At 41.1% G+C, this 23,688-nt stretch overlaps 1 protein-coding gene across 4 annotated transcripts in view; it reads left to right on the forward strand.

The window, feature by feature from the left end:
- Positions 1-778: 778 nt before the first annotated feature.
- Positions 779-23,688, forward strand: part of LOC124721663 (peroxisome biogenesis factor 10-like) — a 123,952-nt gene continuing 101,042 nt past the window's right edge. Inside the window, exon 1 of one of the 4 annotated variants that reach the window (XM_047246733.1) lies at positions 779-1,032. The gene's annotated coding sequence lies outside the window, so the exon portion shown is untranslated. Of the gene's footprint in view, positions 1,033-1,103; positions 1,426-23,688 lie in introns of those variants that run through there. The other 3 variants (XM_047246735.1, XM_047246734.1, XM_047246736.1) reach the window with 3 other exon arrangements.

Consider the following 23,688-nt stretch of genomic DNA (forward strand, 5'->3'; position numbering starts at 1 on the left):
GTACCTTGTACCACAACTAGCATCTTCTCTCCCTGTTCCACTCCCAAACAGAACGAGGGAAAAATGACTGCCTATATGCCTCTGTACGAGCCCTAATCTCTCTTATCTTATCTTTGTGGTCTTTCCGCGAAATGTTTGAATGAGGTTATGTTGACCAAGGTCCGAGCTAACTGCCTGACGTCTGCGATTTGTTTCTTTCGACCGCTGCTTACCGTATCGGGAAACGGCGGAAGCCAAGTTGTACACCTTGTACTTTTCTAGAATAAATGGACTTCCTCTTCTATTTTTCTGCTTCGATTACTTTGGAGTCAAAAGACATTACTACACAAATCGTCTTACAGAGCGAGCTGAACGAAGTACACAACGAAACTCACATGGGCCCTGTGTACCTGTCGGCTGCTGAACAGCACAGCACAAATGCGCAAGAGTAGTTGCGCTGTTGGTTAGGGAATAAAGCTCATGCGCAAGATTGAACAGAAAAAATGCATCATGTGGACGCACCTAAATATTTCACTTTTTTTGTAACAGTTGGCGATTTCTTGCCCATGACTACCGTCTACCAACCTGAACAACCAGAGCCATCTAGAATAAGGAATGCAATTTTGCGTTGCGGAAAGTGCATTCCAATGCTAGTTTTACGGAATGGAAAACAAATTTATAAATTCTAACTCCAACTTGCAGAGCAGAAAAAGCATTTGCAATTATGTTTAAGATGAAAATGTTCTGTGAATTTTTTTTTCCCGGTGACTAGGGGATGGGGTACAGCAATGGATTGTATCAATGTTATCTGATGTTCAGTACTAACACAGTGGTACTAAGTCATTTAACGCTTTCTTCGTAAATTATCTCATGAAGAAGTTTTTGATTAATTTGCGCCAGTAGAGCGCAGAATATCAATTCTTGCCCGTGCTTTTGTTTGTAATTGTGTCCTGTAAGGTTATAGAGAGACGTTGTAGCGTTGTGACAGCTTATCTTTTGCTTTTATAGTTAAGTTAAAACGCCCTACTGCAGCAAAAAACACATTTTAGAGTGGTGAGTAGGTCGACTTGTGTCACTCGTTTGCATTGTAGATATCAAAGCGAAGCTATGCATTTGTCTTTAATCAAGTCAATCTTATTTTACATGCGATTTTGAATGTTGTGCACGTCATAGGTTTTGTTACTACGGTTAGCTACCAAAGGTACTGTTTGGCATTCAAACAATAAAAGATACGAGATAAAAATCATTAAAACAGACTTTCGTAACGTTCTTTAAAAATGACAACGACACAAGTATGTCTTCGTGATCTGTCGTAACTCTTGCATATTGTAAGTTGGACTGTTTAGAAGTGTGTTTGCTTACAATATAGCGTTTAATGGAAGCGTTGGGTACCGTTTCGTCAACGCTCTACGAAACTCACAGTTTCAACCTAACCTAGACCGTGAGGTATGCTACAGATCAATAGGTCACTACTACGTTAAGGGCATACAGAAAAGTAATGCCTCCGAATTTTGTGTGTGAAAACTCACTAAAGTTTCTAAATACAACAAACATTGTTAACATTGTACATCTTTCTTTTTCATGTCTACATATTTATTTGTCAACACAGTCACCCTGGCAACGAACACATTTCTCCCAATGAGAAACCAGTTTGTTAATACCGTCAATGTAGAATGATTAACTTTGTTTATGGAGCCACAACCTCACATCAGCTTGCACCGCTTCATCACAAAGTGCAGTTCTTGAAGTTGTTCGTAAAGTTTTGGAAACAGATGAAAATTGGATTTGGCACTATATGGAGGATGACTGATGATAGTGAACCCCAGATGTCAGACTGTTGCAGATGTCACAGAACTCGTGTATGGTGTGGCATTGCCTTGCTGAAAGAGAGGGTGGCCCATGTGCGGACAAGAAAACTCAATTACACCACACTGTTCCTCAAAGACTGATTTAGTTAAGTTACACACCACCATGTTACACACTACAATTTGAAATCCTCAGGTAGTAGAGGGCTGCAGATATGTAGACATGGAGAATAAAGATGTAGAGTGTTAATTACCCTTGTTTTATTTTAAAAGCCTTAAGAGCTTCCACATAAAAAATTCGGAGGCATTACTTTTCAGCACTCCCTCGTACATTTCAGAAACAAATGGAGACTCGGAAGAAACATTGCCAGTGTTCTGTTTGCACACGTATTTCGTCGCAACCCCACATCATTGGTACATTACAGGATGAAGCTGACATTTGGTATGGTAGGCTCAGTTGATCTAGTTGTTTTGCAGTGTGATGAATTTAGTGTTAATGCACAACACTGCAATATGTTGATTACAATTACTTCCCTAAAATTCCATTTTCAAGACAAAATTCAGCCCTAAGTTGAAAATAGTGTACCTGCACATGAACAAAGTTAAATCCTGACCCTTTGTACTGAATGATAAGAAGTACAAATAGCAAACCATAAAATCTCCATTCAGATCTATACAGCAGTACTTGTTTAGTAATGTTAGACAAGGGAGCAATAACTCTCTCAAATACGCATTGGTAAATATAATATTTGCCATCTTCCACATTTGAAATTTACAGCTCTGTAAATGCTGTGAATAGTAAATCTCTCTGATCACTGCAGAAAATACGACATTCCCTGATCACCGTTGTACCAGAGAGGCTTGATTGTGAATGATTTATTGTTTTTCTTATGTTAAAACACTCCAGCCAGTGACGTTGTAGTCCAGTTAATGACTATCTCTATAGCACGGAACATTGTTTAAATAAGACTTGGTACACAACATTTGCTATAGAAGTTCAAGTAAGCCAGAAATGCATCTGTTCTTTTGACACAGCTTTCTAACTTGTACATTTTCTATTACAGCTTTTCCACTGGATACCTTATCACCTCCTGGGTATAGTTAGAAATATTCTTGTTTGGTATTATTCAGAGCTACAGTTCACATAGTAATTGGAATCGCCTTGAATTATTCTGCACTTTCAGCAACATACTCAGAAATCATATTCAGCCACTGAATTAGGAGAACATGTGGCAACTCAATATTGTCAATGGAGATGTATTTGTCAGCAATTTTAAAGTGAAAGTGATGAAGCTGCTCATGGAAGGCAGCAGTTTTTAGGTTTAACATCACAACTGATAGAGCATAAGCTCAAATAGGGAAGGGTGGGCAGGAAATTGTATATGTACTCTTAAAAAAAAAAGCCACACTGGCATTCACATGAAATAAATTTATGAGAAAATGTAAGTAATACCTGCCTGATGGATTGTTGACTCCCTCTCCTTCCAAATGCAAGTTCAGTTTCTTAGGTTAGAGAACATTGTAAGTTCGTTGTTACTCTCATTCTGTATAGGAGGCATTATTTCAGAATTGAGCATGCATCAACTAATTTGGTATTAGATATATTTTTGTTTGGAAACCTGCTGATACAACCTATCTGTTTTGATGCATGGCATCATCAAAACAGTGGACACAAAATCACTCATGGAAGTCCAGTACGTGTAAAATATGCACCATAACAAGAATTATAGTTATTCTCATATCACATTGGTTGGTGTGACTACAAATTGAGATTTTGTATTGACATTCATAGGGTTTTGCTTGCAACCAGACTAACCTTCCAGCCAAACCTAGACCTTAAGCTACATTACAGATTAGTTTGTTACCACAATGTACATTCCAAATAATAATGTAACAAATAAATAGCTATTGTCAATGTTGGGTTCTATCTCTGTTTGCATATGTATGACATCACATGCTACATCATTATGCTTCATATTAAAGCCAAAAATGGTATCAGCTGATTGAACCTACTCCTCCTCTTTATTAATATTTGATTTTGTTTGATACATAATTCACTCTGCAGCAATTTCTGGGTAATAAATTATGCAAAATGGAAATTTTTGATGTTTTAATTCACTTTTGTTTCCTTTTTCATATCACAAAAGCAAAAGAAACTTCAAGTGAATGGAAAATGCATAGTAATGTCCTCTGTTCTACAAAAGGTGTTGACACACACTAAGAACAAATCCTAATGATGTTTTTGCTTTGGTTCTGACAACATAAGTACATTGCTGTTTGTTGTTGGTACTCACAGTTTTAATTGTTTCATATAAGTAGGTGCTAGGAGGAGAAACCCTTGCTGTATCTTTGACTGGGTGACCGTATAAGAGTTGACTGTTTGCCAGTCAGGACTGCTTAGTTGTCCCTTCCGTATAAGCACTTTGTGTGACACACAATTCTAAACTACAGTGCAGTGGATGATGCCATTAACTAAGTATTTCACACATCATCTCAAACATCAGGTTAACTGTTCAAACTCTTTATATTGTTTTTGTGTGCTGAATGAACTGCCCACAGTGTTGCCATAGTACATTACTTAGTGAAAAGACACATTGTATCAAGTTCTTGATTATTGTTTGTCAAGATGGAGTAACATCTATAGCTACTATCTTTCCTGTTTCATTCATGAATAGTGCATGTGAAGCCTCCATATGAACACAAATTTATGTGATTTTACTGTCATGGTGATTTTGCAAGAGATATATGGGAGGGAGCAGTGTGTTACTCATCTCTTCTCTTGAAATATACACTCTCGAAATTTTGTAGTGCATTCCAAAGTAATCTCATGAATGTCTTTGTGATGCTCTTGCACTTACTAAATTAACTTGGTGCATAACATGCCACTCTCTTTTTCTTTGTTATCTACTTCCTGTAGTGATCGTATCTCATAAGACTCGTAAACTGATCAGAAATATTTCCAACTTGGCACCTGATTTCTTTTCAGCTTGTTTTATATGGTTATTCTGCTTCAAATTGTTCGAAATGCAGACTTGTATGTATTTAACAGATGTGACTTTTCTTTGATTCTTGATCATGTTATCAAACAACAATGGCACTTTCCACCTCTAAATATAACAAATAATCAAAAATGTTACTATCCCTTATAAGTCAGCTTGACTAGATAATGTCAGATGCAGGAACACTGCCTCCAGACAGTGTGTGCTCAAGTGTTACCAGCTGCCAAGTATTCTACAAATAAACCAGTCTACTACCTGTTTTACCCATGACCGAGCCTGTGTGATCATTCCAATTTGTATCTGTACAAAGTGCGATACCCAGGTATTTGTATGAGTTGGCTGCAGGTATTTGTATGAGTTGGCTGATTCCAACAGTGACTCATCGATATTATAGTCATAATATACTATGCTTTTTGTTTTGTGAAGTGCACATTTATACATTTCTGAAAAGTCTGAGGTTAGTATCGATATTGTCCACAAAGTCATTAATATATGACATAAACAGCAACAGTCCCAACACACTTCCCTGCAGCACACTCAAAGTTACTTCTATATCTAACGACAACTCTTCATCCAAGATAACATGCTGTGTCCTCCTGCTAAAAAGTCCTCAATTCAGTCACAAATTTCACTTGACATCCAATTAATTGTACTTTTGACAATAAGTGTAGGTGTGATAGTGAGTCAAATGCTTTTTGGATATCAAGAAATACTGCATCTACCTGACTGCCTTGATCCAAAAGTTTCAGTGTGTCATGTGAGCCCAGTCAACTAATTGGCTATCATACCATGCTACACATTTACAGAGAAGCATTCTTGAAAATGTGTTCACAAAAGGATGTGGATTTTCATCAAGTGACCAATGTGAGTTACAAGTGTTATTGATACAGTCATGAACGTGGCCTTCTCAGTAAACAATATTAATGGGATTACTTGGAGAATTGCAATTAGCTAATGACAGAAGTCCAGTTGACTACCTTCACATCCATCTTGAAGGTGCCTAATTCACTATAAATGGTAAGCACAGAGGCTGTGCACACATAATATCCACCATATTCTTGTATTTGGAACGCTGACGTGTAGAAATCTGTGTGCAGTTGTTGAACTATTACGTTCTACCAAGTGAATAATGTCCTGTACTTCAGTTAAAGTATTTATTTGTGTGTTTAAATGAAATACAACTTCTGGGCTCTGCACAAGTCTCTCACAGTTTAATGACAACATGAATAAACACTCTCGAATCTGGTACTCTGCAGTTAAGATATCACCTATTGTATCCACTACAGGCAGTAGCAGCATATCTATTACAAAACCTGTGCACAAATACAATATCAGTATACTCAGTGTTTGTAAATACATAGGGTATACTTAAATAGTACAATAGAACTGCCTAACAAATCACAGTCCCCATTGCAGATCAAAAATTCTATTATGTAAATGCAAGCACAACTTGAACATCAAAACAAAAATGACAATCAGTAAATAAATCCATAGCAACTGGAGTACCAACATGTGTAATAAAAATTTGTCTCTGTAATAAACTGTATCTCTGTAAACAATAAAAAATTGGACGCTTCTTGTATAGACTGTTTTATTAGCATTAGTCTGTCCTTCCATCTCTTAAAAAATTTACTATTCCTCATGGAACACACTTTGTAATGGAATGTTCAGTGAATATAGTTGTACATATTGATAAGAACTTTAACTGTAAATCACACATTATAGTTCTTCATATGTGTTACATATTCTTGACATGGTCAGTCTGAAGATGATCTACAATGTGTGGTCAGTCTGAGGGTGATCTGCAATGTATGATAACTGAAGAAAATGTCACAAACAAAGATCACTAAAAAAGCACTTTTTTTTAACAACATGTTGTCCAACTGTCGTAAGTTGCTTCACATTGTATATACACTTCCCACTGCCATGAAGGTCAATATACATCAGCATGCCAAATGTGAAAGTATTATGCACAAACATAAGCATAATTATATTGTTTATACATAATACTTCTACATTTGACATGCCGATGTATACCGATCTTCATGGTAGTGGGAACTTTATAAGCAATGTGAAGCGACCTGCAACACTGATGGACAATATGTCGTAAAATACAGAATAAGATGCAATGATAACAGCATAGCTCTGTCAAAACTGGTCATCCAATGAAATGCTTTTTTTTTAGTGATCTTGGCTTGTGAAGCTTTTCAGTTATCATCTTTGTATATGCTTAAGGTTGGAACATTTTATCTGTGTTTGCTTATTTATTTTGCTAATAAGGATAACATGTATTGTGTATGTCATAAAGCCTCCTGAAGACAACCATTTAGGCACCAATGCATACTAACACAGCTTATAAGATATACTTGGTGCATACGGAGTTTCTCATTAACAGTTGTTCAGAATTTGAAAACAACAGTAATATTCTTAAATGTAACACTAGGAATAAAAATGAATTACATTATTTGTACACTATCCAGATATAAATACTGAAGTAAATGCAGGTCATGATGGAAAACAGCTAAAGTTACAAGAAATCAAAGTCTACCAGTCTCTCTTAGAAACAACGGTATGAGGTAAGGCAACCATTGGCCTTATAGAGTTCTCATTAAGCAGCTTATTGGCAAATAAATGTGTTCAACATTATAGCTCAGCTTCTGAATAAATATGGACAAACAAAATGTCAAATGTTAGCAAGCTTTCAGGATGGTGCCATTTTATCAATTGACTCCAGATGCAGAGAAATATAATGTTACCCACTTCATATATAGTCAAAATATAGTAGACTTCAACATCATATCATGATCTTAATCACATTGTACAGTGTCTGGGAGTGGTGGAAACCATCAACTCCAGTAACATAGTTGGTGGAAATTAAATTTCCAGAAACTTCTCTCTGAAGAGATCATTATGAAAAAGCAACATTCTGACTATTAAAGAATAGGGTTACCTTACAATAAGCTTGTGTGCTGTTCATAAAAATCTAAGCCAGCTCCAATATATTTATCCACTGTCTTTGGAGAGTACTTTTTAAAAATTGTAGTGTTTGTGGAGAGGGTTAACAAGACCAATTAGGTCCAACTGCAGCCCAAAAGCTTTGTGGAGAGGGTTAACAAGACCAATTAGGTCCAACTGCAGCCCAAAAGCTTACAGAAATCCATAGAGTTTTCTGATCATGTTATCATTTGAATGTTGTACACCTCAAAGTACTGGATAGCCAAATTGGTTCTCTGCTGATGGTGTCTTTCACATTGTAGAATGATTTCTTGCCATTTTAGATGAAATTATTCAGCCCTACAATTCCAAATGATTTGGCAAGATCTCTAAAAAGCCATAGCCTTGAGCATGTAAAGGCTGCAAGTGGCACCAAAATTAGTGTCCTCTCCCTTCCAAAAGAGACAGGAATTGAAACTGAGGGTAGCAAAGCAAAAGCTGAAATGCTTAACTCCGTTTTCATATGTACCTTCGCAAAGAAAAAACACAGGAAAATTGCCCCTGGTTTAATCCTTGTACCACTGGAAATATGAATGAAATAAGTATTAGTGTCACTGGTATTGAGGAACTGCTGAAATCGTTAAAACTGAACAAAGCTACAGGCCCCCATGGAATCCCTGTCACATTTTATACTGAATTTGTGGCTGAGTTAGTCCCTCTTCTAATTAGTATCTGTTGTAGACCCCTCAAACAAAAAACCATGTCCAGGACTTGGAAGAAAGCACAGATCACACCCATCTACAAGAAGGGTAGTAGAAGTGATCCACAAAACTACCATCCAATATCCTAGACATCAATTTATTATTGAATCTTGGAACATATTTTGAACTCAAACATAATGAGGTATCTTGAACAGAATGACCTCCTACATGCCAACCAGCATGGATTCCGAAAACATTGATCGTGTGAAACCCAACTCGCACTTCTCTCACATGACATACTGAAAGCAGTATTTCTTGATGTCTAAAAAGCATTTGACTCAGTACCCATCCATGCTTACTGTCATAAGTACAATCATATGGGGTATCAATTGAAATTTGTGACTGGACTGAGAACTTTTTGGCAGGGAGGACACAGCTTGTTATCCTGGATGGAGAGTCATTGTCAGATGTAGAGGTAACTTCAGGTGTGCTCCAGGGAAGTGTTTTGGACCTGTTGCTGTACGTATTGCGTGTTGATGACCTTGCAGATGATATTGATAGTAACCTCAGACTTCTGCAGATGATGCAATTATCTATAATGAAGTACTGTCTGAAAGAAGCTGCATAAATATTCAGCAAGATCTTGATAAGATTTCAGAGTGGTGCATAGACTGGCAAACTGCCTTAAATCTTCAGAAGTGTAAAATTGTGCACTTCACAAAATGAAAAAACTGTATTGTACTACTATAATATCAGTGGGTCACTTTTGGAATGACTCAGTCAGGGGTAAAGCAGTTGGTAGACTTCAGTTTATTGGTAGAATACTGGGGAACTGCAATCAGTTTAGAAAGGAGATTGGTTTCAAATCATTCATGCGAACCATTTTAGAGTATTGCTCAGAAGTGTGGGACTCATACCAGATAGGACTAACAGAGGATATTGAACATATACTGAGAAGGGTAGCATGAATGGTCACAGGTTTGTTTGACTTGTGGGAGAGTGTCATAGAGATGCTGAAGAAACTGAACTGGCAGACTCTTGCAGATATATGTAAACTATCCCAAGAAAGTCAACTAACAAAGTTTCAAGACAAGGCTTTAAATGGTGACTCTAGGAATAAACTACAAGACCCTACGTGTCACCCACATAGGGATCATGAGGACAAGATTAGAATAATTATGGTATGCACAAAAGCATTCAAACAATCATCCTTCCCACACTCCGTATGTGAATGGAATGGGACGAAACCCTAATAATTAATACAATGGGACATACCCTCTGTCATGTACTTCATGGTGGTTTGCAGAGTATATATGTGGAGGTATGGTTTCATTTGTGAAGAGGATCAACTGCCTTTTCTTGAGTTTCCATTTCACTTATGCTTCAGCCAATTATAAATATTCTCATGTGGGGAAGTAAGTAGTGGTACACAGATCACCACTGCCCTGATATGCGGGCCACTTTCCTAAGGTTCTAGTTAACTCAACTTACATTAGGAAATAGCCAAAATGTCTTCACACCTTAGATTTATTGTAAAATTACTGCTTATTGAAAAATTACAGTGGTCAATATTACATGAAGTTGACTTTCATTGTAGTTATGAACTTTTTTAATTACCAATGCATCTTCCTATGCCTTTAGGCAACCAAAGGATTGCTACCTTGTTATGTAGACCATCTTGACCATACATACAGTCCTCTACTCCCCTACCACTGCAACTGATCACACAAAAACTACCTGTTCAGCATTTCAGTTGTATTCTTCACTAGTCCTACAAAATTATTCTAAATCTGTATCTGCACTCCAGAAGCTACCTTATGGTGTGTGCAGAGGGTACTTTGTGTACCATTGTCACTTTCCCCTTTTCTGTTCCAGTCACAAATGGTTTGCAGGAAGAATGGCTGTTGGTAATCCTCCATGTAGGCTTGAATATCTCTGATTTTACCTTTATGTTTTTTTTTACAAAGTATATTTGGGAGGAAGCAATATGATGGTTGACTCTTCTATGAATGGATGCTCTCAGAACTTCAACGGTAAATTCTGAATTAGCTGTTTAGTACTTCTCAATGGAGAGCCCATATAGTTCAACAGTGCAAAGTTTCAGTCTGCAAAGACAGCAGTGTGTATTTGTAACTACTTTAAGCTGAGTATGGCAATGATATCTTTTTCCCTACTATTTTGCATTTGTTCACGAGAAGATAGTAAAGATTACAAAAAGGTGTGCTCATTGTTCCATTTTTAATTTATGCTGAATATTGGAATAACTCCATATTTTCCATGTTATTGGGGGTATTTTAATTAAATATGAGAAATTACATGAAAATGCATGATTTTCCTTCCAACATTGGCACCACACAATGCTAAGTCCATCACAGTAAGGCTCTCTATGAAGTGGCTGTGTATTGCAGTTGCTGAAACAACAAAGCATTCAGAGTGATTGGAAAAATGTGCAGTACATTTCCGTCAAGAAAAATCACCAGACAGATGTGCTTAACTCAGTGCCCATATCTTTGATGTCAGTCTGTTGAAAAATAAAAGAACACATTCTATCCATATATCATGACTTTTCCAGAGCCCAAAAATTTCCTCTGTGAGAACCAACATGAACTGCTCAAACAGTGATTGTGTGAGGCTCAGCTCACTTTGTTCGTCCATGAGATCCAGAAGACATACATAGGGAAACCCAAGTCAATACCGAATTTATTGGCTTTCAATGTGAAGCTAAGAAGAGAGAAAATATGTCTTGTACAAAGGCATATAGACAGTCGTTTTTCACTCATTCTGTTTGCCTAGGAGCGGGAAAGGAAATGACTATTAGTGGTACAAGGTACCCTCTGCCACGCACCATTCAGTGGCTTGTGGAATATGTATATAGATGTAGGATACAGTTCTGCAGTATTGCACAGCAACAAAATGTGAACTTATGAAACAGTGAACCAGCTTTGTGGCTGAAATGGTGACTTCCTAGCAAATAGAGCACATGATGTCCCTTTCAGTGGGGATAAATCATTAGATGTGAAAGAAGCTTCAGTTTTGCTCATAGGAAGTGGTTATAAGGCAATTACTGTTCACAGTGTATATAAATGACCGAGTGTAACACATTGGAAACTCCAGGAGGCTGTTTGCAGATAATTATGTTGTATAAGGGAAATCACAACACAATAAAACTGTGCCAAAATACGGGAAACCTACAGAGAACTGAAGCATTGTTGAAGGACTATCTGTTGACTTGCAGCATAAACAAATGTAACATATTATCCACTAACATATCTGAGTTTGGTGGAATTTAGGTCTGAATGACTACATAGACTAGTTGAAGAAGGAAGTGAGTAATTCATCAATTAAGGGGCAGCTTACAAAATTATTGGTCAATGAAGCTCATTGCTTTGGGGTCTTATCAGGTAGGATTTATAGAGATGATGTTGTACCCTACGACTAGTGCACATGAGTGTGAGTGCAGTGAGTGTGGTGTCCCTAGGTGCAGGCTGCCAACTATATCAGCATGGGCTGGCCGCTGGAGACTATCTGTGGGAGGCGTGCACCTGTGGGAGGTTTCTACTGCACCTTCTGTCAGCAACTCACGCATATATGTGCACGAAGCAGCATTAACTGATCCTCGTGATCGAAAATTGACTTTGCTGTTCATAAATCATCAAAATTACGGCCAATGCTGACCTTCCTTCTAATTTTATTTATCATATGGTCGCCAATCAATTAACCAGTTGAATAACGATTAGGAACACTGTCTTGCAAAATAACATTTGACAACTCTGTGATCTATGGGCAATTACAGGACTGTACTGTAGCTAGAAAGGGGCAGTCTGTATCAAATCAACCAATGATTTGGATCTCTTAGTGTCAGATATTTACTATTCGTTGTTTAATGTAAGTACCATCAAGTAAACAAATATTACAAAATTTCATACTTTCTTGATGCATGGATCATTTGTTTTTCAAATTTCAGGAAATAAAAATTTCTCATTTTTCTGGGAGCACCATGAAACAAATATACACTCCTGGAAATTGAAATAAGAACACCGTGAATTCATTGCCCCAGGAAGGGGAAACTTTATTGACACATTCCTGGGGTCAGATACATCACATGATTACACTGACAGAACCACAGGCACATAGACACAGGCAACAGAGCATGCACAATGTCGGCACTAGTACAGTGTATATCCACCTTTCGCAGCAATACAGGCTGCTATTCTCCCATGGAGACCATCGTAGAGATGCTGGATGTAGTCCTGTGGAACGGCTTGCCATGCCATTTCCACCTGGTGCCTCAGTTGGACCAGCGTTCGTGCTGGACGTGCAGACCGCGTGAGACGACGCTTCATCCAGTCCCAAACATGCTCAATGGGGGACAGATCCGGAGATCTTGCTGGCCAGGGTAGTTGACTTACACCTTCTAGAGCACGTTGGGTGGCACGGGATACATGCGGACGTGCATTGTCCTGTTGGAACAGCAAGTTCCCTTGCCAGTCTAGGAATGGTCGAACGATGGGTTCGATGACGGTTTGGATGTACCGTGCACTATTCAGTGTCCCCTCGACGATGACCAGTGGTGTACGGCCAGTGTAGGAGATCGCTCCCCACACCATGATGCCGGGTGTTGGCCCTGTGTGCCTCGGTCGTATGCAGTCCTGATTGTGGCGCTCACCTGCACGGCGCCAAACACGCATACGACCATCATTGGCACCAGGGCAGAAGCGACTCTCATCGCTGAAGACGACACGTCTCCATTCGTCCCTCCATTCACGCCTGTCGCGACACCACTGGAGGCGGGCTGCACGATGTTGGGGCGTGAGCGGAAGACGGTCTAACGGTGTGCGGGACCGTAGCCCAGCTTCATGGAGACGGATGCGAATGGTCCTCGCCGATACCCCAGGAGCAACAGTGTCCCTAATTTGCTGGGAAGTGGCGGTGCGGTCCCCTACGGTCTTGGCGTGCATCTGTGCGTCGCTGCGGTCCGGTCCCAGGTCGACGGGCACGTGCACCTTCCGCCGACCACTGGCGACAACATCGATGTACTGTGGAGACCTCACGCCCCACGTGTTGAGCAATTCGGCGGTACGTCCACCCGGCGATGGAGCTCCGTATGCCACGGCAAACTGGCTGACACTGACGGCGGCGGTGCACAAATGCTGCGCAGCTAGCACCATTCGACGGCCAACACCGCGGTTCCTGGTGTGTCCGCTGTGCCGTGCGTGTGATCATTGCTTGTACAGCCCTCTCGCAGTGTCCGGAGCAAGTATGGTGGGTCTGACACACCGGTGTCAATGTGTTCTGTTTTCCATTTCCAGGAGTGTATATATAACTTCAAAACTATTGATATCAGGAAGCTGAAACAGATGTCATTGTAAAGGTCTTGGTTTAAACTGTAGTTTGACATGTAACACAGCAATGGTGTAACATTTGCTTGATTTTACTGATAAGAAAACATATTTTGGAAAATCTCAAAAACATGCCTTTCATTATTTTTAAAAAGAGTTGATGTTTTTCATATTGTGTTTACAAATGGTGGCTTAAATTTTAAGATGGAGAAAGAATTGGCTCCTGAGATATAAAATTTATAACGTCATGTTATGTAAAATAACAAAGAGTAGGTGTTCTTCCAGGCAGTTATTTTTATTGTAATACTATTGCTTTGACACCAGTTTTGTAACCAAAATATCTAACAAGGATAGAAAAAAACCTTATTGTCTTTGTGGTTAGATGCATTACTCAGAGGTGACATAATTGTCACCTTTTCCAGATGACGTTCCAACATATCTAAAGCATGAAGAGCTAACACATTCATGATTATGACCTCTGTTTTGTATATGCACAAGAAATTTAGTGTCTAATATTGCTTGAAGAAGGTTCGATGGACAATCTATAGACCTGAAGCTATGATTGTGGTGGATTCTGTGATACGCAAAGACCCTGTCAGTTGCAACTTATGTGTCTCCTGACCACGAAGTTTCTCAGGTACAAAAATGACTTTATTATTACGCTTGATGCTGCTGTGGAGACTTTTATTTTAAGTTTGTCACTTTTTAAAGGGAGTTGTATATCTCAATGTCCAATGTGACTTTTTGTGAAACCAGAAGCACATTGTTGCATCTCACTTTTCTTTTGAGTCTAAAGAACTAATTTCACTGATGAATAGAAATTCTTTTTACAGTTGTTCATTGAAGGACCACTTGCACTTCTTTGAACTCATTCTTGTCAGGATGTATGGTTATTGATGGAGAAAAGCAATTAAGCATATTTAATGCAATATAGTGAAACATTACATAGCACAAATACAATCTAATATAATTTTGCACATATAAAAGACATAGATGGTGCTAGAAACCAGATTTGTGCTGTGTTTACTACAATGTAAGTTGCTACACTTTGTTAAGAGTAGAATCTCTTTGTCAGACAGTTCTGACAATTTCACGCCCAACTAATAATAAAATATAAAGATTCAGGTGAAATAAATATCTAATTCAATGTGAATCAATTCATAATTGTTAAATCTGGGATAAATAGCTGTACAGCTGTACGTGAGATTTCCACACTCCTAAACACCCCTAGGTCCACTGTTTCTGATGTGATAGTGAAGTGGAAATGTGAAGGGACACAAACAGCACAAAAGCGTGCAGTCCGACCTCGTCTGTTGACTGACAGGTGCCGCCGACTGTTGAAGAGGGTCGTAATGCGTAATAGGCAGACATCTATCCAGACCGTCACACAGGAATTCCAAACTGCATCAGGATCCACTGCAAGTACTATGACAGTTAGGCGGGAGGGGAGAAAACGTTGATTTCATGGTCGAGCGGCCGCTCATAAGTCACACATCATGCCAGTAAATGCCAAAGGATGCTCCGCTTGGTGTAAGGAGCATAAACATTGGATGATTGAACAGTGGAAAAATGTTGTGTGGAGTGACGAATCATGGTACACAATATGGCAATCCGATGGCAGGGTGGGTGTATGGCAAATGCCCAGCAAATGTCATCTGCCAGAGTGTGTGGTGCCAACAGTAAAATTTGGTGGTGGTGGTGTTTTGGTGTGGTCATGTTTTTCATGGAGGGGGCTAGCACCCCTTGATGTTTTGCATGGCACTATCAGAGCACAGGCATAGATTGATGTTTTAAGCACCTTCTTTCTTCCCACTGTTGAAGAGCAATTCGGGGATGGCGATTGCATCTTTCAACATGATCGAGCACCTGTTCATAATGCACGGCCTGTGGCAGAATGGTTACATGACAATAACATCCCTGTAATGGACTGGCCTGCACAGAGTCCTGACCTCAATCCTATAGAACACGTTTGGGATATTTTGGAACGCCGACTTCATGACAGACCTCACCGACCGACATTGATACGTCTCATTAGTGCAGCACTCTGCGAAGAATGGGCTGCCATTTCCCAAGAAACCTTCCAGCACCTGACTGAATGCATGCCTGTGAGAGTGAATGCTGTCATCAAGGCTAAGGGTGGGCCAACACCATATTGAATTCCAGCATTACCAATGGAGGGCGCCACGAACGTGTAAGTCATTTTCAGCCAGGTGTCCAGATACTTTTGATCACATAGTGTAGTCACCTTATCAATAAGCATGTAAGTGAATTAACTGACACTTGAAAAGTGTACATGCAATACGGTAATATCTGTTAACATGGCAACGGAAATTACCTTCTAACAGAAGGATAAAAACCACAACAAAAATTCCGTACTTGTAAATTGTTGACCATTCCATGCAATCTGTAAATTAAGAAAAATTAATGTATAAAAATTATTTTGCCTCTCAGACCATCATCCAATTTTACTAAAGGCAGACAAACATATGTAAGAAACAAGTATGTTTTAAAGAAAAAATAAAAGGGGTCTTTTGAGGTTTTGAAAAATAAAAAAATTGGGCTGTAGACAAACTAAATAAATCTCACAGTAGTGTCACAGAATATCAAGTTGAAGCATAGTTCAAGAACTTTAAAATGACACCAGAGTCAACTCTATAGCATGAATAGTTTTATAGTCAGATTTGTTCCTCAATGATCAAAAATTTATTCCTCAAGGTTCAAAAATTAACTAAAATTGTCCCCCCCTCCCCACACACACACAAGCCTTAGCAAAAAGTACAAATCACTGAACACAAAAAAAATGCAGTGTGTTATTAACAAGAGATCAGCCCCTACTTTCCATCTCAATTTGTCTTGGACTACTTGCCGTGGTGGATGAAAGGGAGAGGAAAACATGTCTCTGGCCAGTGGTTTGCAAACTAGAGCAGAATAGTGATGAGACATGTGTAAATCTGAAAAGAACCTAGTAGAGACCAAACTTGTTGGTGTTTGTCAAGGTAATAAATTTCAAGCTTAAAGTCTGTATCAGGGATCAAAGTCTCTGCAGGGGAGATAGCTAAGTGCCTGGGGAAGATTAAAAAAGAGTGTTAAATTATGCTGATAAGTTCCATCACACCTCATCATTTGCCAGTGATGCTAATTTACAATCATTATTAGTACCATTTTCAGTGCATCCACTGTATAGAACATTACTATCTTGTCTCAGTGCTAGAATGTGACTCTCAACAGTGAGTCTCAAAAAATTTCATTAAAAAATCTCTCCCAGACTTTACTATACTACACGTCCCATTGGAGATTATCAAACAGTGGAAAATCTAGGATGGAATAATGACAATATTATGAAAAGGATAGACTGTTACCATGTGGAGGAGATGTGGAGCCACAAACAAGCCCGATGAAAAGACTGCTACACATTACGAGCAACTGCACCTGATAGGAGAAATGGTCTGTGTGGTGGGACTAGGGAGGAGGCTGCAGTGATGAGGGGGAGGGATAGCAAGGTAGGGATAGAAGACTGTATAGTGCAACTTGTGGAAGCATCCAGAGATCTGGTGGGCACAGGGTAGGGCTGCCTGGTGCAGTCAGGACGTTTTGGGGGAGGGGGGGGGGGGGAGTGGAAAAGGTTAGAAGTAGAGGAGAGGAAAAAATGGAAAGGGGAGAGACTAGTCGATGTGTTGGTGGAAAAGAAGTCTGTGTAATGCTGGAGTGTGAGCAGAAGGGAGTAAGTGGGTGAAAGAAAGGGGCTAGTGAAGACCAAGGCCTGGGGAGTTACAGGAACATGGGATATACAGCAGGGAGAGTTACCAATTGTGCAGTTCAGAAAAGCTGGTGTTGATAGGAAGGATTGAGCTGCCACAGGCTGCGAAGCAGTCACTGGAGTCAAGCACATTGTGCTGGGCAGCATGTTCAGCAACAGGGTGCTCCTGCTGTCTCTGGGCCACAGTATGTCGGTGGCCTTTAATGTGGATAGATGTGGGCTGTCATGCCCATGTAGAATGTAGCACAGTGGTTGCAGCTTAGTTTATGTGTCAGTCAAATGAGTGCCTTTGCTGGTAGCCCTGTCTTGATGGGCTATATGAAGCTTGCGACTAGACTGGAGTAGGTGGTGGTATGAGAATGTATGGGACAGGCCCCATTCATCTAGGTCTATTACAGAGATATGAGCGATGAGGCAGGGGTTGGGAGCAGTGGTGGAGAAGGGATGGACAAGGATATTGTGTAAGTTCAGTGAGTAGCAGAATACCCCTATGGGAGGGGTGGGAAGGCAGTGGGTAGGATATTCATCATTTCAGGGCACGACAAGAGGTAGGTGAAACTTTGATGGGGAATGTGATTCAGTTGCTCCAGTCCCCAGTGGTACTGAGCTATGAGGGGTGTACTGTTTTGTGGCCGGATGGTGGGAATGTGGGAGGTGGAAAGTGTGGTAAGTGACTGGAGAGACAAGGCATGAGAGATCTGTTTCTGTACAGGGTTGGGAGCATACTTATCGTCTGTGAAGGCCTCAGTGACACCCTTGGTATGTTTGGAGAGGGACTGTTTGTCACTTCAGATGTGACAGCCATGGGTGGCTAAGCTGTATGGACAAGACTCCATGGTATGGAATGTGTGGCATCTGTTGAATTGGAAGTACTGCTCGTCGTTGGTACGTTTGATATGGATGAAGGTAAAGATGTAGCCATCTCTGAGGTGGAGGTCAACATGGAGGAAGGTGGCTTTTTGGGTTGAGAGTGGACAAGTGAAGCAAATTTGGGAGAAGGTGTTAAGTTTCTGGATGAATGTGGATAGGTTGTCATCACCCTCAGTCCAGATCACAAAGATATCATAAGTGTATCTGAACTAGGTGAACAGTTTGGGATTCTGGGTGCTTAGGGAAGATTCCTCTAGATGGGTCACGAATAGGTTGGAATAGTTGGTACTATGCAGGTGTCCATCTCTGTATCGTGGATTTGTTTGTAGGTGATGCCTTCAAAGGTGAAGTAATTGTGGGAGAGGATATAGTTGGTCATGGTGACCAGGAGGGAGGTTGTAGGTTTGGTATCAGTCGGGCATTAGGAAAGGCAGTGTTCAGTGGCAGCAAGTCCACGGGCATTAGGGATGTTAGTGCAGAGGGAGAGAGCATCAATAGCAATGAGCAGGGAGCCATGTGGCAAAGGGACAGGAACTGTGGAGAGTCGGTGGAGGAAATGGTTGGTGTCTTTGATGTAGGTGGTTAGGTTAAGTTTAATAGGCTGAAGGTGTTGGTCCACAAGAGTAGAGATTCACCCAGTGGGGGCACAGTGACTGGCCTCAATGGAGCTTCCTCCTGGGTGGTTGGGCTTAGGGGCTTTAGGAAGCATGTAGAAGCTAGGAGTGTGGGGAGAGGTAGTGGTGAGGAGGGGGGGGAGAAGATAGAGAGAGAGAGAGAGAGAGAGAGAGAGAGAGAGAGAGAGAGAGAGAGAGAGGGGGGGGGGAGGGGGGTAGGCAGGCAGGCAGGCACATATGTATGTATGTATTGGTTGGTTGTAACCACAGGGTGATACCCTTTGTCGGCAGGTAGGATTATAAGTTCAGGGTCAGATTTTAGGTGGTGGATTGCAGTTCTTTCTGTAGATGCAAGGTTAGCTTACATGTGTAGGTATTAGAGTAATGATAGTGAGGCAACGTTTAAGGTTAAGAGACTCTGGAATGTTAGTAGTGGTTGATTTGGGGGCAGTGAGGGTTGATCATGGTTGGATGGAAAAGTGAACTGAGTCAGGCAGGGTTCAACATTTGCTTTGGGCTCAGTTTTATTGGTAGAGTTGATGGTGAAAAAGTGTTCCCATTGTAGGGATCGGGAGAAGGTCTTTAACAAGACATGCATGATTGTATTTTGGAGGGGAGCAAAAGGTGAGGCCTTTGGGAAGGCGTGATACTTCTATGGGACTAAGGCTTTTATGGCAAAAGTTCATAACTGTGTTTTGGGTCTGTTTAGGCTCTGGATTTGGTGTGGTGGTGGGAGGGTGTTTCTGAGGGTGTGGTAAATGTAGTATGTCTATAAGGCAGGGTTTGTCAGCTGTGAGAGGACATGGTTTTGGAGGTTGTTGTTGAGGTGGTGGATAGTGATAGTCAAAGTGAAGAGTAGGAGGTGAACAAGTTGGAGAGTTTTTGAGGCGGTGTTGGGCATGCTGCTCTAGTTCCTGGTTTGCAATAGTTTTGATGTGAGAGATAGGATACAAGAATTTGTGATTGCAGAGCAGGAGAATTTTATAGTTTGGTATTGCAAGGAGGCTTGGACCTGATTTACATGGTTTTGCAAGACTAAGTGAATACCATGGACTGGCAGAATTTGAACAGATAGGGTCATTGTGGAAGGAGAGGTTGCAGCCGGAGATAGGTGATTTGATGGTAAGGCCATCTGGGGGGGGGGGGGGGGATTCCATGAGGCAGGCAGCAATGCAGGAACAGTATGGGGGACAGGATTCCAGATAGGGTTACTGTACCCCCATTGAGAATCTGTGCTATTGTGGACCAATACCTTCAACTTATTACCCATAACCTATCCTTGTATATTGAAGATACCAACCTTTTCTTCCGACAACTCTGCACAGTTCCTGTACCTTTACCACATGGTGCCCTACTCGTCACTTTTGATGCTGTTGTGGGTTGGCAAGAGAGCCAACCCACTATGAGAGGAAGCCGAAAGGTATGCGTTTTAGCTCACACAGGCTGGCGTGAGGTCTGGAACAGGTCAAGGAAATGAGACTAGCAAAAAAGGACGTAGCTGTGGAATACTTAACTTTAATCCATAAATGTTGAACATCACTCTTGACGGTACATGTTTTACAGCATCAATAGTAACTGGTAATGGTGCCTTGCTAGGTCGTAGCAAATGACGTAGCTGAAGGCTATGCTAAATATCGTCTCGGCAAATGAGAGCGTATTCTGTCAGTGAACCATCGCTAGCAAAGTCGGCTGTACAACTGGGCGAGTGCTAGGAAGTCTCTCTAGACCTGCCGTGTGGCAGCGCTCGGTCTGCAATCACTGATAGTGGCGACATGCAGGTCCGACGTATACTACGGACCACGGCCGATTTAAAGGCTACCACCTAGCAAGTGTGGTGTCTGGCGCTAACACCACAGATACCACCTCCCTTTACACTAACATCCCTAATGTCCATGGCCTTGCCACTATTGAACACTACCTTACCTAATGCCCAAAGGATTCTAAACCTACAACTTCCTTCCTTGTCACCATGACCAAATATATCCTCACCCACAATTACTTCTTCTTTTAAGGTATCACCTACAAACAAACCCAGGGTACAGCAATGGGCACCCGCATGGCCCGATCCTATGCCAACCTATTCATGAGCCATCTACAGGAATCCCTTCTAACAACCCAGAATCCCAAACCACTCGCTTGGTTCAGTTTCATTGACAATATCTTTGTAATCTGGCCTGAGGGTGATTACATCCTATCCATGTGCCTCCACACCTTCTCCCCCATTCGCTCCACCAGTCCCTCCTCAATTCCACAAGCCACTTTCCTCGATGTTGACCTCCACCTCAAGGAGGGGTACATCAGTACCTCCTCCATATAAAACCTACCAACCACCAGCAATACCTCAACTTTCACAGCCGCCACCCATTGCATACCAAGAATTGCCTTCCATACGGCCAAGTCACCCATGACTGTCACATCTGTAGTGATCACCAGTCTCTCTCCAAAGATACCAAGGGTCTCATTGAGGTCTTCACAGACCATAAGTATGTTCCCAATCCTGTATAGAAACAGATCTCCCATGTCTTGTCTCTCCAGTCACTTACCACCTCCCACATTCCCATCGTACAACCACAAAAGAGCACTTCCCTCATAACTCACTACCACCCAGGACTAGAGCAACTGAATCACATTCTCCACCAGGGTTATGGCTTTCTCTTGTCATGCTCTGGTATGAGGAATATCCTACCCACTTCTCTCCGACCCCTCCCACAGTACTGTTCCTTGACCATAGGTACTCCACCCCTGCTCCCAACATCTTGCCTCATGGCTCATATCCCCTGTAACAGATCTAGATGCAAGACCTGTTCCATACACCCTCCCACCAGTATCTACCAAAGTCCAGTCAGAAGTGTCACCTATCTCATCAAGGCAGGGTTACCAGCAAAGACACTCATTTGACATAAAACTAAGCTGCAACCACTGTGCTGCATTCTGCATGGGCATGACAGCCCACATCTGTCCACATTAAAGGCCATTAACAAACTGTGGTCCAGGGACAGCAGGACCACCCTGTTGCTGAACATGCTGCCCAACACAATGGGCTTCACTTCAGTGACTGCTTCACAGCCTGTGGCAGCTCGATCCTTCCTACCAACACCAGCTTTTCTGAACTGCACAATTGGTAACTCTCCCTGCAGTAATCCTATGTTCCTGTAACTCCCCAGGCCTCTGTCTTCACTAGTCACTTTCCTTCACCCACCTACTCCCTTCCCTGCTCACACTCCAGCATTACACAGACTTCTTTTCCACCAACACATCGACTAGTCTCTCCCCTTTTCATTTTTTCCTCTCCTCTACTTCTATCCTTTTCCACTCCCTTCCCCTCCCCAGACCTTGCGACTGCACCTAGCAGCCCTTCCCTTTCCCCACAAGCAGCACTACACCCTCCCCCACCCCTACCCTGCTATCCCAGAGATTTTAATGCACATACTATGGTTTAAGACTTCGTAAAACTGACTGTCTAAAATTTAAGTTTCCACTTATTTTGGTAGGGTATGGCATTGCTTCAACCATATTCTGCAACACAGTATTGACACACCATGTCAGTTCACCCTGCTGACAAGTTAGTGTTCATCATGCCAGTGTAGAAAGCAGAGAAATGGGAATATGACAGCTGGTATATGATATGAGCCATCTCACAGCTTGTGAGGACTGGGGATGGGGGTATTTTCACAAGCCCACTGCAGCACCTCTTCATTCCTTTCTTACATCTTGTGTTTCAGAGGACTGCAGTTCAAATCACCATTTGTCCATTCTGATTTAGCTTTTCTTTGGTTTCCCTAAGCTACTTAAGGCAAGATTGAGCTTGTGCTTCATTCCTCATGACCTTGTTGTCAACATGATGTTAAACACTAACCTTCCTACCTTCCTCTCTAGCTAGCCTAGATAATTACCATTCAGTATTAATGTTACCCATATGAATGATAAAAGCCAGAAACAGCACAGGTTGATGAATTTGTTCCCAAAGGTCTTCATGCCTGATAAGTTGCCTATACTAAGTATACACTTCTGTTGAAACGCATACTGAAGAGCTACTAGACACATCATGCCAGTCCCAAGAAGTCATGCGTGAGTCCACAGAGCTTCTTATAGTACCTAAATTAGACTTCCCACCTTCTACCTCCATCCAAATATTCAGAAACATAATCATCCTGGCTGTCATATGGTAGATCGTTTGAAACTATCCATTAATACATGTGTATGATTCTATATCTACATCTATACTCCCCAAGTTACCTTGTAGTACTTAGTGGAAGGTACTTCATGTACTGTTATCATTTCTCCTTTTTCCTGTTCTAATCACAAATGGGGTACAGTAAGATTGACTGTCAGTAAGTCTCTGTATGGGCTCAAAATCTGATTTTTCCATCATGACCACTTCAAAGGCTATGTCTAACATTTGAGTTGGATGAGGGTCTCCAAGACTCACGCTTTCGAACTGAATCTGTGAACAAATTTGCCGCTCTTATTTAGCTCTTCTGTATTTCCTCTATTAATCTGACAAGATAAGTGTTGTAAATTGACAAATGCTATTCGGTAATTAGTTGAACAAGAGTTTTATAAGCTCCCTCTTTTGTGGGCAAATTAACCTTCCTTATGATTCTTCCAATAAATGTCAGTCTGGTGTGTGCTTCTGATACAATTTTATGTAGCTGTTCCACTTTGACAATATTTGCAACCTGTTGCCAGA

This window comes from Schistocerca piceifrons, chromosome X, assembly GCF_021461385.2.
Source record: "Schistocerca piceifrons isolate TAMUIC-IGC-003096 chromosome X, iqSchPice1.1, whole genome shotgun sequence".
In the NCBI taxonomy this organism is placed as follows: Eukaryota; Metazoa; Arthropoda; class Insecta; order Orthoptera; family Acrididae; genus Schistocerca; species Schistocerca piceifrons.